At 52.6% G+C, this 13021-nt stretch overlaps 1 protein-coding gene across 1 annotated transcript in view; it reads left to right on the top strand.

Moving 5' to 3' along the window:
• The first annotated feature begins 3446 nt into the window (after window positions 1-3446).
• The window catches only part of FAM167A (family with sequence similarity 167 member A), a 43109-nt gene continuing 33534 nt past the window's right edge, over window positions 3447-13021 (top strand). Inside the window, exons 1-2 of the mRNA XM_045985013.1 lie at window positions 3447-3571; window positions 10047-10144. The gene's annotated coding sequence lies outside the window, so the exon portion shown is untranslated. The remainder of the gene's footprint in view (window positions 3572-10046; window positions 10145-13021) is intronic.

Genomic DNA, 13021 nt, shown 5'->3' with positions numbered 1-13021 from the left:
AGCAACAGGCTGTGCCCTAGACTCTGGATCCGACAGTTCTGGGAGCCCTGACACTACCAGCTGTGTGACTCGGAGTAAGTCCCCTAACCTCTCCAAGTGTGGCACCCTCAGAGCTAGGAGGGAGAATGTTTCTTGACCCCTACAGAATTTCTGTAGGGACAAGAAAGACATTGTCCCACTCCTCTCGGGACTGCAAGAAAGGAACCCACTCTGTCACCTGTCAAGAGGTGGGCTCATATCAGTGAGGCCGCTGTCGGCTAGCATACACGCTCACTAACGTGCTCCTGACACCCGGGACGACCATCCCCTAGATCATCACGTCTTGCCCCTGGAAAGGCAAATTGGACAACTGGACAGACCCAAAAGGCAGCCCCAGCACCAGTGTGCTATCCTACTTACTCCTGCAGCTTTGGCCCAGCATTCCCCGGTCCACACGGCCAACTACAGGGAAGAGTCCCCAGATGGCCCCACCACTCTGGGCCATGGGGATCCCCACCCATCACCAGACTCCAGCCAGACCTCACAGCACCCCACATAAAAGGCATAACAGGCCGTAGAAAGTAGGAGACACAGGTACCCCAAACACAAGGCCATTTTTAGTTTGTAGTGGTGTTTCCTGATGTTGCTACTCACAAAAACTAGTCATTGTAGAAAACACAGAAAATTAATGCAAGTCTATAGAAGGTTTTTAAATCCTATTCATCTACCACCCAGATAAAACCGCAGCTCATATATGCATATACCCTCCTAACCTTTTTTTAACCACATATAACAAAATTAGAAATTAGATATTAGAATAAAGCTTTCAAAGTGTCTTATTTACGGAGATGTTTGGTATCCCTGCCCTATTTACTTGGCATGAAATCAGTAGCATTTTCCTACACCATCAAATATTTTTTGAAAATATTTGTATGACTACATACTGCCCTATGCTAGAGGTCTAAACATAACTCATTTCATCGCTGCGTCGGGTTAGATATTAGGCTGAGACTGTTCCAACAGAAACTTGGTTCCTTGTCCTCTTCTTCACCTTCCTCGCTGACTCTCCCAGTCTTTCATCACCGACTACCCTCCTGGCCAGGCATATGCCAGACTGAATGGGAGGCTCAGAGTAAGACCCGATCCCTGCCCCGGCCTGGCTGCTTGTCTACAAGAAGACAGAAGACAGTGCACTCTTCAGAAAGCAGAGCAGGAGCCTCATGCCCAGTGAGGGGTTAGGAGGGTGAAGGCCGTAGGAAGCGCTTCCAGATGGGGTGGGAAATCTCCAGGAAGACACTGGAACACTTCCCACACTGGGGCCAGAGCACACTGGACCGAAGGAGGTCAAATACTCAGAATTCAGCACAGGCCCCTGTGTCAGGTACACCCCGCCCGAGAGAAGGCTGAGTCCCTGAATCTGGACCAAGCCTTCTGCCTGCAAACATGGCTCCTGTCCCGCTCAGCCGACAGCCTTAAAGGGACACAGATATTAATCAATCACATAACTTCACAAATGAAGCTAAAAAATGAAGCTGGTCCAGGAAGGAGAGATAGGTAGGACTATGAGGACATATAACCTGGGGTTCCCTCAGGAGACAGAAATGTGGCCAGCCCCAGGTGGAAGGAGCAGGTGTGGAGAAGGACCCAGAAGAATGACAGTGTGGAAAGCAGAGCAGCAATGTAAGGTGGAATCCAAGGGGTGGGTAGAGCCAGACCACGCAGGCCTGAGGGGCCATGCTGGTTTTTATTCTTGGGAGGAACGGGAGCTGTTGGAGGGCTTTAAGCAGGAAGAAGCCAAGATTGGATTTCCATTTTGAAGAGTGTGCTCTGGCTGTGGGCGAGTCACTGGCTAAGGGGCGGGGACAAGAGTGGGTGCAACACGGTCCGGAGGAGGCTGTGCTGGAGCTGGGGCAGGCTGACGGTGACTTGGGCCAGGGTCCTGGCAGAGGGGATGGGAAGAAGTGGAAGGATTGGACTGATATTTCTAGAATCAAGTTTGAGTCAATAATGTGATTTTTTTTTTTTTTTTCAAAGAAATCCCCGTTGAAGGTCACTTGTGAGCTAGAAACATTAACCTGTTAGCAAAAAGAGGTGCTCACATTAGCAGGATGTCTCCTTAGACAAAGTCCCTGGCCAGACATCCTAGTGAAGGCAGAAAGGAAGGAAGTGGGACAGGCCCCAGACTGGGAGTTGCGGTGAGGGATGGGGCACCAGAGGGCAGCACAAGGGGCTCAGTCTCTGAGTTGAAACAACTAGACCTGCCCACGGAAGCGGGGCAAGTCACTTTGCAGTCCCACACTGTGTACATCTGCTCATCGGGAAAACAACGCCCGTTCTGCACCCACCCCCACTCCGTGTTGTTGTCAGGATGGCAGATTAGATCATTTCGAAGGATCCTGCCAACCTCAAGTGTCTTAAAAAAGGAACTTGGCCATGCCCCAGGCTGCCCTAAGAATGAAGCCAACTTCCAGTAATCACCCCTGGGGTCAGAGGTTCCAGGAGAGAGTGGAGCCCTTGAGCTCCAGACCTCAGTCCTGGGTGTCCAGGCAGGACTGAGGCTGAAGGCCAGGAGAGGGCAGCCCTGGCTGGGTCCGGGATGACTTGTAGGTCCTGGATGACTTGTAGGTCCTGGAGCTGTAGGCGCTGGTACAACAGGGACTGGACCTTCCAATGTAACTATCTCCAGTCGTTGACACAGCACAGAGAAGTACATGCTGGAAGGCACCCCGTGATTTGTGGGGAAAACACACAGAGGCAGGCCCCTCTGGAGCACTCCCAGCTCCTCTGGGAGACAGATCTGCAAAAATTTCTGTTTCCACTTAACCTCTGGTTTCTGCGGAGTCTCTCTGAGCCTCAGTTTCCTCATCTGTAAGCTGGAAATGCCCACATCTCCCTGCAGAGGCGCTGGGATGGTGGGGCATATATTAGGCACTCCGTAATGGGACGAGCTGCTGCGAATTTGAACTCAAGCCCCCTGTGGATGGGAGGTCGGATCTGGGCTCGCCCACGCGCCGCGCTGCAAGGGCGTTCTTTTGCCCTCTCCATGCAGGCAAACTGCTGACAGTGGCAAAGCCACGTTGCCATGCTTGGGGGGAAGACTGCTTTGGTTTCGGATTTAATAAAATTTTTAAAAAGGGGGATATTTGGGTTTGGTTTCGTCTAGGGTTTGGCAAATGTGTGTGATTTGCTTCTCCTTGAGCTGGGCGGCGGCTCCTGGCGGGAAAGAGCAACTAGGGGGCTTTAGGACCCGGCTGCCCGTCTGCTGGACCCCGAGGTCCCGGGTCCCAGGTCCCGGGAGCGGCGGGCAGACAGGCTTGAATGAGAGGCTGGCGGAGACCCGACTGAAACCGCTCAGGGTGGAATAGCTCCGCCGTCGCCAGGCAACCGCCCTGACGCAACGCAAAAAAAAAAAAAAAAGTCCCTTAAAAAAAAGAATAGTGCCGAGAATTCACGGGAGCAGAGAGAAAGGGAGGCAGAAGCCAGCTCAGCCCCGAGTCCGGGGCCAGAGGCTGCTGCGCCCGGAACCCACGTCCCGAGAAGAAGGCTGGGAGCTCAGCGACTCCTTGGAAAGGGCCTTGGAGCGCCTCGGAAGGTGGGTTCGCGACCGGGGCGAGACGTTCCCAGGACTGGGGTTGGAGCTGGGTGCCCCGCTGGGGGTGGTGCGGCTGTAGCCCAAAGGCGGCTGCAGGGGAGGGGGCTTGGGGTCGCAGGTCCCTAGAGCAGGCACAGGCAGAGAGCATTCTGGCGGGGCGGGGACGGGGTGGGGTGGGGTGGGGTGGGGGGAGTGGCTGGCGAGCACGGATCCCAAAGCACCCTGGAGTGGGCACCCCGCAACCCTCCCGCAGGAGAGCGGGATCCTGCCTCACCGTCCCTGGGGGCTCACTTGTGTCCTGGGGAATGGGACAGCCTGTTGGACTCTATCTCCCACATCCTTGCTGTCCCCTTCCATGGCCAAGATCTGGATGGAGATTTGGGGTACACTGAGAGGGAGGAGCCCCACTCAGTCCCTCCAGGTCTATTCCCAGACTGCTTGTCGTCTCTAAGGCCGCCCTATCCCCTCCAACCTACTTCAGGCACAGTGACATCAAGGTCCTGCCCCAAGGAAGCAATCCCTAACTCAGAAGAAGTGACCCAGGGCACTTGGGCCCTGGGTGTTCTGAAGGGCCGAGGCCAGTGTGATCAGAGGGAACTGCATCGCCCAAAGGGCACCAGGGGAAGGAGCAGGTCAGCCTTGAGACTGCCCCCACTCCACCCCAGGGTTCTCTAAGAGAAGGCAGGAAGGTCTGTGGTCCTTGGCTCGGGCACAGGTGTCTCCCTCTACCAAGTCAGGTTGGATGTTCTGCTTTTAAAATAATCCCTTATTGTCTGTGTCTGGTGTTCATTCTCTGTGGCATGTGGTTCCTCCTGAGAAGGTCCAGAAGGTAGACTGATTCTAGGTTGGTGGGTCATGACCTCCTCTTAAACTCACAGGCACGTTCTCCCAGATTGAGTTGCCATCAACTCCCAGCCATTCCTGGTGAATCCCAGGTGGGACGAACTCAGGTCACCATCAACAGCAGAATCCCCAAAGTGCCTAAGGGAGCCAGGGCTCCAAAGCAGCTTCCCTTCTGATGCCCCAGAGATGTCCTGCCACCCACCAGGCAAAGGGTGGAGAGGGGAGAGTGCTGGGCAAAGTTCTGGAAGAGCGAGGAGGCCATGGCGCCTCTAGCCCGACTGCGACTGCTCGTTTCTGCTAGTGTGTTTTTAAGAGGTTTGGCAGAGCAGCCATGAGCGTTGCTTAGAGTGGATAAAGATGACAGCTCTTTTCTAAGTACATTTACTGAGCAGTCACTGCTTGAGAACCCTTGTCATCCATTGGTCATTTCATTCTCACAATAGCCCCCAGAGGGTACACTGTATCCCCATTTTGCTGATGGGACTCCAAGAGACTAGGTAACTCTGTATGGCTAGTGAAAGAGCAGGGAGAGTCGGCCTCATGTGCTCTCAAAGGAAGACTGCTTTAGGAGATCCGAGGGAAGAGATCCAGAGAGGGGGAGAAAACCAGGCGCACCCAGAGAAAATGAGAGCTCTGTGGCAGGGCTTATCCTGTGTCCGGGGACTGTGCGTTACCATCCTGAGGGATCCCGTGCAGAGAGGAAATCCACTTCTTGCGTCAGGAACCTGAAAGGCTCTGCAGCCGGACTGGCTTGCTTCAACCACGCTTTTCTCAAGTGTAAAGAAGGGCTCTCCCTCACCCCCTTCTCCTCCCTGCCCACCAGACATCCCCCAACTTTTCAGGCACTTGTTTCTCTCTTGTCCTCCCAAATACATGCATGGATTTCCACAAGATGAATAGTCCCATTTCCGTATCTACCAGCTTGGCCTCCCTCCAAAACAAGACTCTGATGGGAAGTAAATCAAGGCAGTGCCTAAATGTTTGCTGAGAGAGACCCACGGAGCCCCAGGCCAGGGGGAGAGAAACTGCTTGTTAGGCTCCTCACATACTCGGGTGGTTTTCTGTAGGTAAATTTTGCTGGTGGAAAACTCCTGTGGTCCCACACGAGCATCTGGAATTTTCAGACCCCTCTGGGAGCTATGCTGTAACTGGCTGTGGCTCTTTGCTTGACTGGGATGTTGAGCAGCTTGCAAAGCTGGAAGATGAATGATAAGTTGACCGGTTTGCTCCCTGGTTTATAGAATATGGTTGAGGGAGTTCTTACTAATTGGAAATCTCCTAGGATTAGCCTGGATGGCTCTCTATACGCAAATGTACCCTGGGACGTGGATTGGGGTGAGGAGAAAGGAAGGAAAAGGCAAATTCTGAAGCAGGGGTCAGGCTGACCTCGGAAGGTGTGAGGAGGGACTACAGAGAGGGTGGGAGCAGGGAGAATGAGATGGGAGGTGGGAAAGGGGTTTAGTCGGGAACGTGGCAATCAGCCTGTAGAGTTTGGGCTGCCCTAGAGGGTCGACTTGCCAACATGAGTTTGGAAGGTTGCAAATGTCAGCTTTTCCATGGTTAGGACAGTTGCCCTGGTGCGTGAAAGCCCAGAGCTTCCCCCGTCCCATTTCTCTCTGGAGAAGTGTGGGAGAGAAAGGAAAGAAAAGGAGAAGGAAGGTGGGCAAGAGGAGAGATTAGAGGCTTGCACTCCCCACACCATCTGCTTTCCTTCTGAATGCTCCCCGACCCCCTACCCCAACCATGCAACAGGCTCACCTAGGAACCAGGAAAAGCCCTTAGGAAAGGGAATGCACAGGGCAGCAGCCCATCTCCCTGTGGGCACTGCCCAGTCCAGGAAAGGTTCTCATCCTTAGGGGTAGAGGAGTAACAAGCTCTCTGGCATCAGGGGCCTCCTCCCCACAGGCCCCTGCCCAGCAGCCTTTACAGAGCCCTGGGAAGGGGCCGGGGTTCAGCTTATCCAGGGGTATAGCCTGAGCTCCATTTCTTCAAGATAATCTCTCCAGTATGGCCAGAAATCCACTCCCCACCCGACCCCACACGTGCCCAGAATCTGATCTAATTGTGGGAGCTAGTAATGGATCCCAAAAGACTTTCTCATACATCTTGTCCCTTGAGACCTCGAAGGGAAGGCCCAGCTCAGAGCTGGTTTTCCGGCTACATATTGGGCCCAGACAGTGACCTTCACTGTGGCCACAGTTTCAGGGCTTACTGAAGGCCGAGCAGCATTTCCTCATTCCAGGAAACCAACAGAGCCTCTGAGTGTGAGCTGGGCACTGCAGGCCCGGAGGCGAGCTGGGGAACTCTCAGGGCGATGAGTACCCAGGTCCTGGATCAGGATCCTTGCCTGGGAGGCCTCTCAGGGCCCTGACTCTCCCCCTCCCTTCACCCCCACAATGTGAAAGGAAAGTGACACTACCTCCTTAGTCCTGTGAGCATTGACATATGCGGTGCCCTGGGGACACTGAGATTCTATGAACTGACTTAAGTCATAACTCCAGGGTTTGGCTGGGTTGTTTTTTGTTTATTTGTTGGATGGCAACCCCTCCAAGGAAGGTGAAGGCGAACCTTGTTAGCAGGATGGATGAAAGCAAGCCTCAGACCACATTGTACCATATATGTAGACAATTTTTTAAAAAAGATTTTATTTATTCATTTGAGAGAGAGAGAGAGCACAAGCAGGGGGAGCAGCAGAGAGCGAAGGAGAAGCAGGCTCCCCACTGAGCTCAGAGCCTGACATGAGGTTCAATCCCAGGACCTGGAGATTACAACCTGAGCTGAAGGCAGACGCTTAGCCCACTGAGCCACCCAGGCATCCCCCTATGTAGACACTTTTTTTTTAAAAAAAGATTTTTATTTATTTCACAGATAGAAAGACAGTGAGAGAGGGAACACAAGCATGGAGAGTGGGAGTGGGAGAAGCAGTCTCCCTGCCGAGCAGGGAACCCGATGTGCGGCTCAATCCCAGGACCCTGGGATTGTGACCTGAGCCAAAGGCAAACGCTTAATGACTGAACCACTCAGGCGCCACTATAGACATTTTTTTAACAACTACGTGCAGACAGGCCCAGCAGAATTCATGCAGCTTGTTCTTTGGACTGGGTGAGGTTACAGCCATCTGTCCCACTAGGTGTCCTGACCTCACCTCCCCTGAGAGCTCACTAGGTTCCTTCACCCTGCCTTTCCAGGTCAAGATGTCTCGAGTAATTTTCACCAACCCACATATCTTGAATACCTCTGTTTTCACCAAGGAGACTGCATTTTTAACATTTATTCTGTTAATTATCAAATGCCCGGGGTGGAGCAGAGAGAAGGACAGCCAGAGCACCTGCCAGAGTCCCCCTGGAGCGCAGACCCTCTGCCTGAGGCGACTGGTCAGGAGGGGGGAGTCCCCATCGCCATGCGCCCTTGCTGCAGCTAGCTTAATGAGACCACGCAGAAGGGTTTTAAGATCAATTATAGACACTGTGTGACAGATAAGACAATAGTCTTGCCCTCAAGGAGTGTGGAGTCTGATCAGGGTTGCAGGTTAAGCAAGACCATTCAAGCAGCCCAGAGTACTGAGCTGACAGGACAGTGATGTTCCGAGCATTCGGGAGCACACAGATATACGTGAGCTTGAATGGTTTGGCAGCCGTTCCACCTTTTGATAGGCCAAGGGAGGCCCAGCCAAGTGTTGTCATGGATGGGAGGGGACAGTCCTACTAGTGACTAGTAGACTAATCAGGCTAGTGACTAGTGACGTGACTAAGAATTCACGTACACTCTAGCTCATTGGGACCTTCCAAAGCTTTGAAGTAAGTTCTAGTATGAACCTCATTTCTTGGATGGGGAACTTGAGGCCTAGAGGGTTAAATCAATTACCCAATGTGGTAGAATTAGTAAGTGTTGGGACTGGGCTATCAGCCCCTGTCCCCCAACACTCAGCCCTGCCCCATCCCTAACCTGACCTATCTGTTTCTCCCACTACCGGGTCCTACCCTCTGTGAGGTATGAACTTGGCAGCCCAGCAGTCCAGCAGCTCAAGCTGACACGAGTGGGGAGCAAAGTCACACATCCCACTTTCTGTTCTCCCTCCAAAGCCCAGTGTGGCTGCTGTTCTGCCCTCGTGTTAGCTGCAGGCTAGACACTGCTAGTTAGCCTCAGTCCAGCCTGGACTCACCCCTGCCCCCCATCCAGTTCCCGAGGATGGGCCCTGCCCAAACACAGGGAAATGCTAAGGGCTCTTCAGTCCCTGGAGAGGTCCGCACGCCCAGACGGAGTATGAAAGTGAAGTGATTTGCACAAGCCCAGAGCACACCATGAAACTTCTTAGGAAGTCCTTGCTAAACCATTAGGCTTTGGAACTTGTAAGGCAGAGCAAAATAGAAACCCTGTCATCAAAACAAATTCTCATTTGAGCTGAACTTTGTTGATTCTGCTTATTTGAAGTTGAAGCCAATTATCCTGTGGATCTGGATACTCCTAAATCAGCCTTGTGTGGGCGCTGAGACACATCCCCGTCTGGAGACGCTTTGATGGGCCGCACCCCACAAGGGGACGACAGGCACCCCAGTGCCCTTAGCGGTGAAATGGCACCCTGAGTTTCAGTCAGCTGTGAAATGTTCCCTACTTTATAGCCAGAGAACCCGCTTGAACTGTGTCCTACTTTGATTTCTGCAAATTGCTTTAAAGGCCATTTTGCGTCTGCTTTCTACCCCTTAATCCCTAGTGCCATGGCCTTTGGCCAGAAAGGTGCTGTGGTCACAGGCAGCAGTGGGCTGGAGCAGCAATGGGCTGCCTCAGCCCCCTCCTGGGCGTTTCTGCCTCCATCAGCTCTCCCTGGAGGAGGGCCCCTGCTTCAGACTCCACATTTCCCATGGCTCCTTCCCCCTTCTCCCTTCCCTGGGCCACCCCCCTCCCTACCCCTCCCCACCAGAGGACTTGAGGATTCTCAGGCACCTTTCTCCCTGCTTGTCAGAGCGGAGCAGCCCTTTCCCAGGGCCTCACAGCCTTGGAGGGGACACTGTGGCCTTAACCCCGGGGTGGCCCAGCAGCCCCCTCCCTGCAACAGCCCTGTGCTTTCTTCTCTCCTTTCCCTGAGGCCATAAATTAGATCTGCAGGTCTGAGGAGCCCAGGAGCCCGGGCCTCTCCCCACAGCAACAGGGAAGCACAACTCTTTTTTGGTGATTTTCTGGGCAACTTCTTTCACTGGGCAAAATGATAGGAAAGGTTTCCACGTTCCCAGCCCTGTGTGCGGCAGGAGGCCTGTGTGTCTGCTCTGAGCTGCTGGAGCAGAGCCCATCAATTATTCAGCATGGGCTGAGCACTTTGAATGTGCAAAGGTCTGAACAAGTGTTTTTTATAGAACCTTGCCTCACAGTATCCCAGCGAGACGAAGCAAGGCTTCCCAGTATTCTAGACAGTAAAAGCTCAACATGGAGTCAGAAGAGGAATCTGAGCCCAGACAACCCCACTAACAAAGCTGTGTGACCCCAGGCGAGTCTCGAGACATCTCTGGTTTGCGGTTTGTCTGTGGTTGAACTCTCAGGAAGGGCTCTCTGGCCCAGACCATAGTGTGTGGGGAAAAACTTGTGAACTTTTGTGTAGAGGGCGATTTCAGAATCGTTGTGATTGTTTTCATTATTCCAGGTATGGAAACAGAAGCTCTCAATGATAAGTGGAGGTGCGACCATTAGCACAGGACACCGGAAACCGAGGTCCACGGGGAGACCCCCAGGGGAGTGTGGGTAAGTGGGTTCCTCTGCCCCCCTGCTCTCTTAGCTCATGGACATGGCGACCACCCATGGCCTGCTGTGGTCTAGACTCTGCGCGTGTCAAGGTGGAAGGAAGTGTGGAGGCCGCTGTGCCCAAACTGCGCATTTTGCAGGGGAGAAGCAAAAGCCCTGAGAGGGGAAATGAGTCACCTCTGTCGCTCAGGGTGGGACAGTGTCCCTGGAGCTGATTCTCAGACTAGGGGCTCTTTTCTCTCCGACCCTGGGCTGGGTTTGTCCAAAATGGCTGTCTCCTTCCCATCTACCAGCATCAGGGCTGGGACCCTGGCAGGGAGGCTGCCTGGGTGGCCTGGAGCAGGAAAGTCCAGGGGAGTTAGGAACCCAGCCCACTGAGCCTCTCTGCACCTCCTGGGATCCCCAGCTGGGCCTCAGCCCATCAGCTCATCCTCCCGTGCCTACAGCCTCAGGTCTGGGCATCCCAGCTGCCCCTGGGACTGGCCTGGGAGTCACCAGGCCCCCAACAGCAACACCACGGTCAAAAGAAATTGGTTCTGTCTCCCCTGCCAGGCACACCACTCACATTCCAGGAAGTCATGTGACTTGTCCAGGGGGGTGTCATAGTCATGAATGGAAGAACTTTCCTGAGGCTCAGGTCCCCTCACTTGCCAGGCCCTGCTCTGGGAGGCAGGCTCTAGCCTAGGAGAGAGGCCCTCATGCTGTTTGGCTCACCATCATCAACAGAAGGGGACATCAGTCTATCTGTTTGGGTCTCATCCTCCTCGACGGCCCAGATCAATTTTATAAGAAAATGAAGTATTACCAAAGGACTATTTAAATGGCCTTATTTCCCCCTGGGATTCCTAAGAACCTGGGCTTTAAAACACTGAAACACTATAAAGCATGTGTTCCTGTTACTTTTCTACAACTGAGGCCAGCGGAGACGTGGTCACAATGGTGGAGTTGGGAAAATTTGGGCTCAGATGGTAGTTTCTTCACTCACCTGTGTCTGACCTGTCAGGCAGGGAAACTCTAGACACTCTTCCTACCTCAGGGCCATTTCAAAGGTTCAACTAGATGTTTGCACGTAGCCACTAGAAAATGGTTCTCTTCACCTCTTCCTCTTGATTCCAGGAATTTGTATTTTTATTCCTGTATTTAGTCAGAGAGGAAATAGCCATTCATGTATTTCTTTTATTTATACCAAAAATAGGTGTTAAAATTGAACTGGTGGTACCAAACCAGTAGCCATAAGAAGTATGGGGAGGAATTGGAATCAGATTGTGCCTAAACAGATCCCACAATCAGTACAGGGAGGTGACTCAGGACCCTTTAATGACAGGGGACAGAAGTGCAACTTAAATTAGCTCAAGCAAAGGAGCGAATGTATTAGTACACAGGAGTGGGAGTTTCTGTCTTTGGACACTGTTGGGTCCAGTGGCTCTGAAGATACTGACATGTCTCTGTCTCTGCCTCTCTTTTGGTTCTCCTCCCTAAAGTCTGATTCCTTCTCAGTGCAATGAGTTTTCTCCATGAGGCTGGAAACTCCAGGCTGAAAACCACCCTGTTTCTTCAAATGCCTGTATTTGAATCCCATGAACATATACAGACTGGCCTTGCTTGGCCTTCCACACATCCGTTGGATGAGTAAGGGCTAGAATGAATGTCTTAGTCTGGGTCACATGAGCATCCCTGGGGGTGAGGGTGATGGGCAGGGAGCTAGGACTCACAGCCCCTTCCAAACACTGAAATGACACTGGGATAGGCCCCATAGAAGGGATGCTGAAGACACCCATCCACCTACCAGCTACATCATAATGTAACTCATGGGGCCCAAGGAGAGAAATGGCAAATACCTAGACTAGTTGGTGCAGAAAAGTGCTAAAAAAAAATTTGTTAGGGAAAGAAGCGATTGGCTGCATTCAGAAAGAACACAGAAGGTTCGAGAATGAGGTGGTGTTTGGCTCAAAGACTTGGTCACGTTTAAACATGAGGTTATGGGGCAAGGATAAGACATCAGGTTGAGGCCAGCCCCCTCAAGCCACCCTGCTTCCCAGTTCAGACTCGTTCTGACCTTGAAAGTGTTACCTATGACTTGCAGGAGGTCTTCTGTGGGGCAGATTTGGAGGTAAACTACCCTAGCTGGAATGTGTTCACGGATTCACAGCATCACCATCCCCAGCATTTATTGAGCACCTACTATTTGTAGAGCCTTGCATTCAGGACGCAAAAGGGAAAGCAATGCTCTTCCTATTGAGGAGCCAAACATCTGGTCAGGGAGGCAGGACACTCCCTAGCTCAATGTCAAACAGGGGAATGTACAGGGAGCATGAAGGAGGCAGGGGTGCTGGAGGGGGGGGATTCAAAGAATGACCTGGCTGGAGAGGTATCCTTGAGGACTTTTGCATGAAAGCAACCCCTGGCTGAGCTTGAAAGGAGAGCTTTCCTCTTTGTGAGGAGCAGGGAAGTCCCAGACAGGCCCTTCATTCATTCAACAAGGTCACTGAGCACCTGCTGTGTTCTGAGTGCTAGGGTCACAGGAATGAGCCAGAGAACATCATTGCTCTCATGAAGCTTACATTCTGGGGGATGAAATGCACCATAAGCAAGTAAACAAATCAACATATAACATCAGAGTTGTATGACGCATGATAACAGCTACGGATTAAAACGAAGAAGGATGGTCAGAGCCGTCTCCCTGTGGAGGGGACAGACATGCATGAAGTGGGTTCCTGCGATCAGACAGAGGTCCACTGATGGAGCCAAGGTTTGAAGGCAGGCAGCAGCCTCGGACTCTTAAGAGGACATGGCTGGATTCTCACAGTGACTTGCTGCCGGCAGGAGGCATCCAGGCAGCACATAGATGACCTTCAGGAAGTAGGAAATGAAGGGTTC

This window comes from Meles meles, chromosome 2 (assembly GCF_922984935.1).
Source record: "Meles meles chromosome 2, mMelMel3.1 paternal haplotype, whole genome shotgun sequence".
In the NCBI taxonomy this organism is placed as follows: domain Eukaryota; kingdom Metazoa; phylum Chordata; class Mammalia; order Carnivora; family Mustelidae; genus Meles; species Meles meles.
This window is presented reverse-complemented; position numbering and strand designations above follow the sequence as displayed.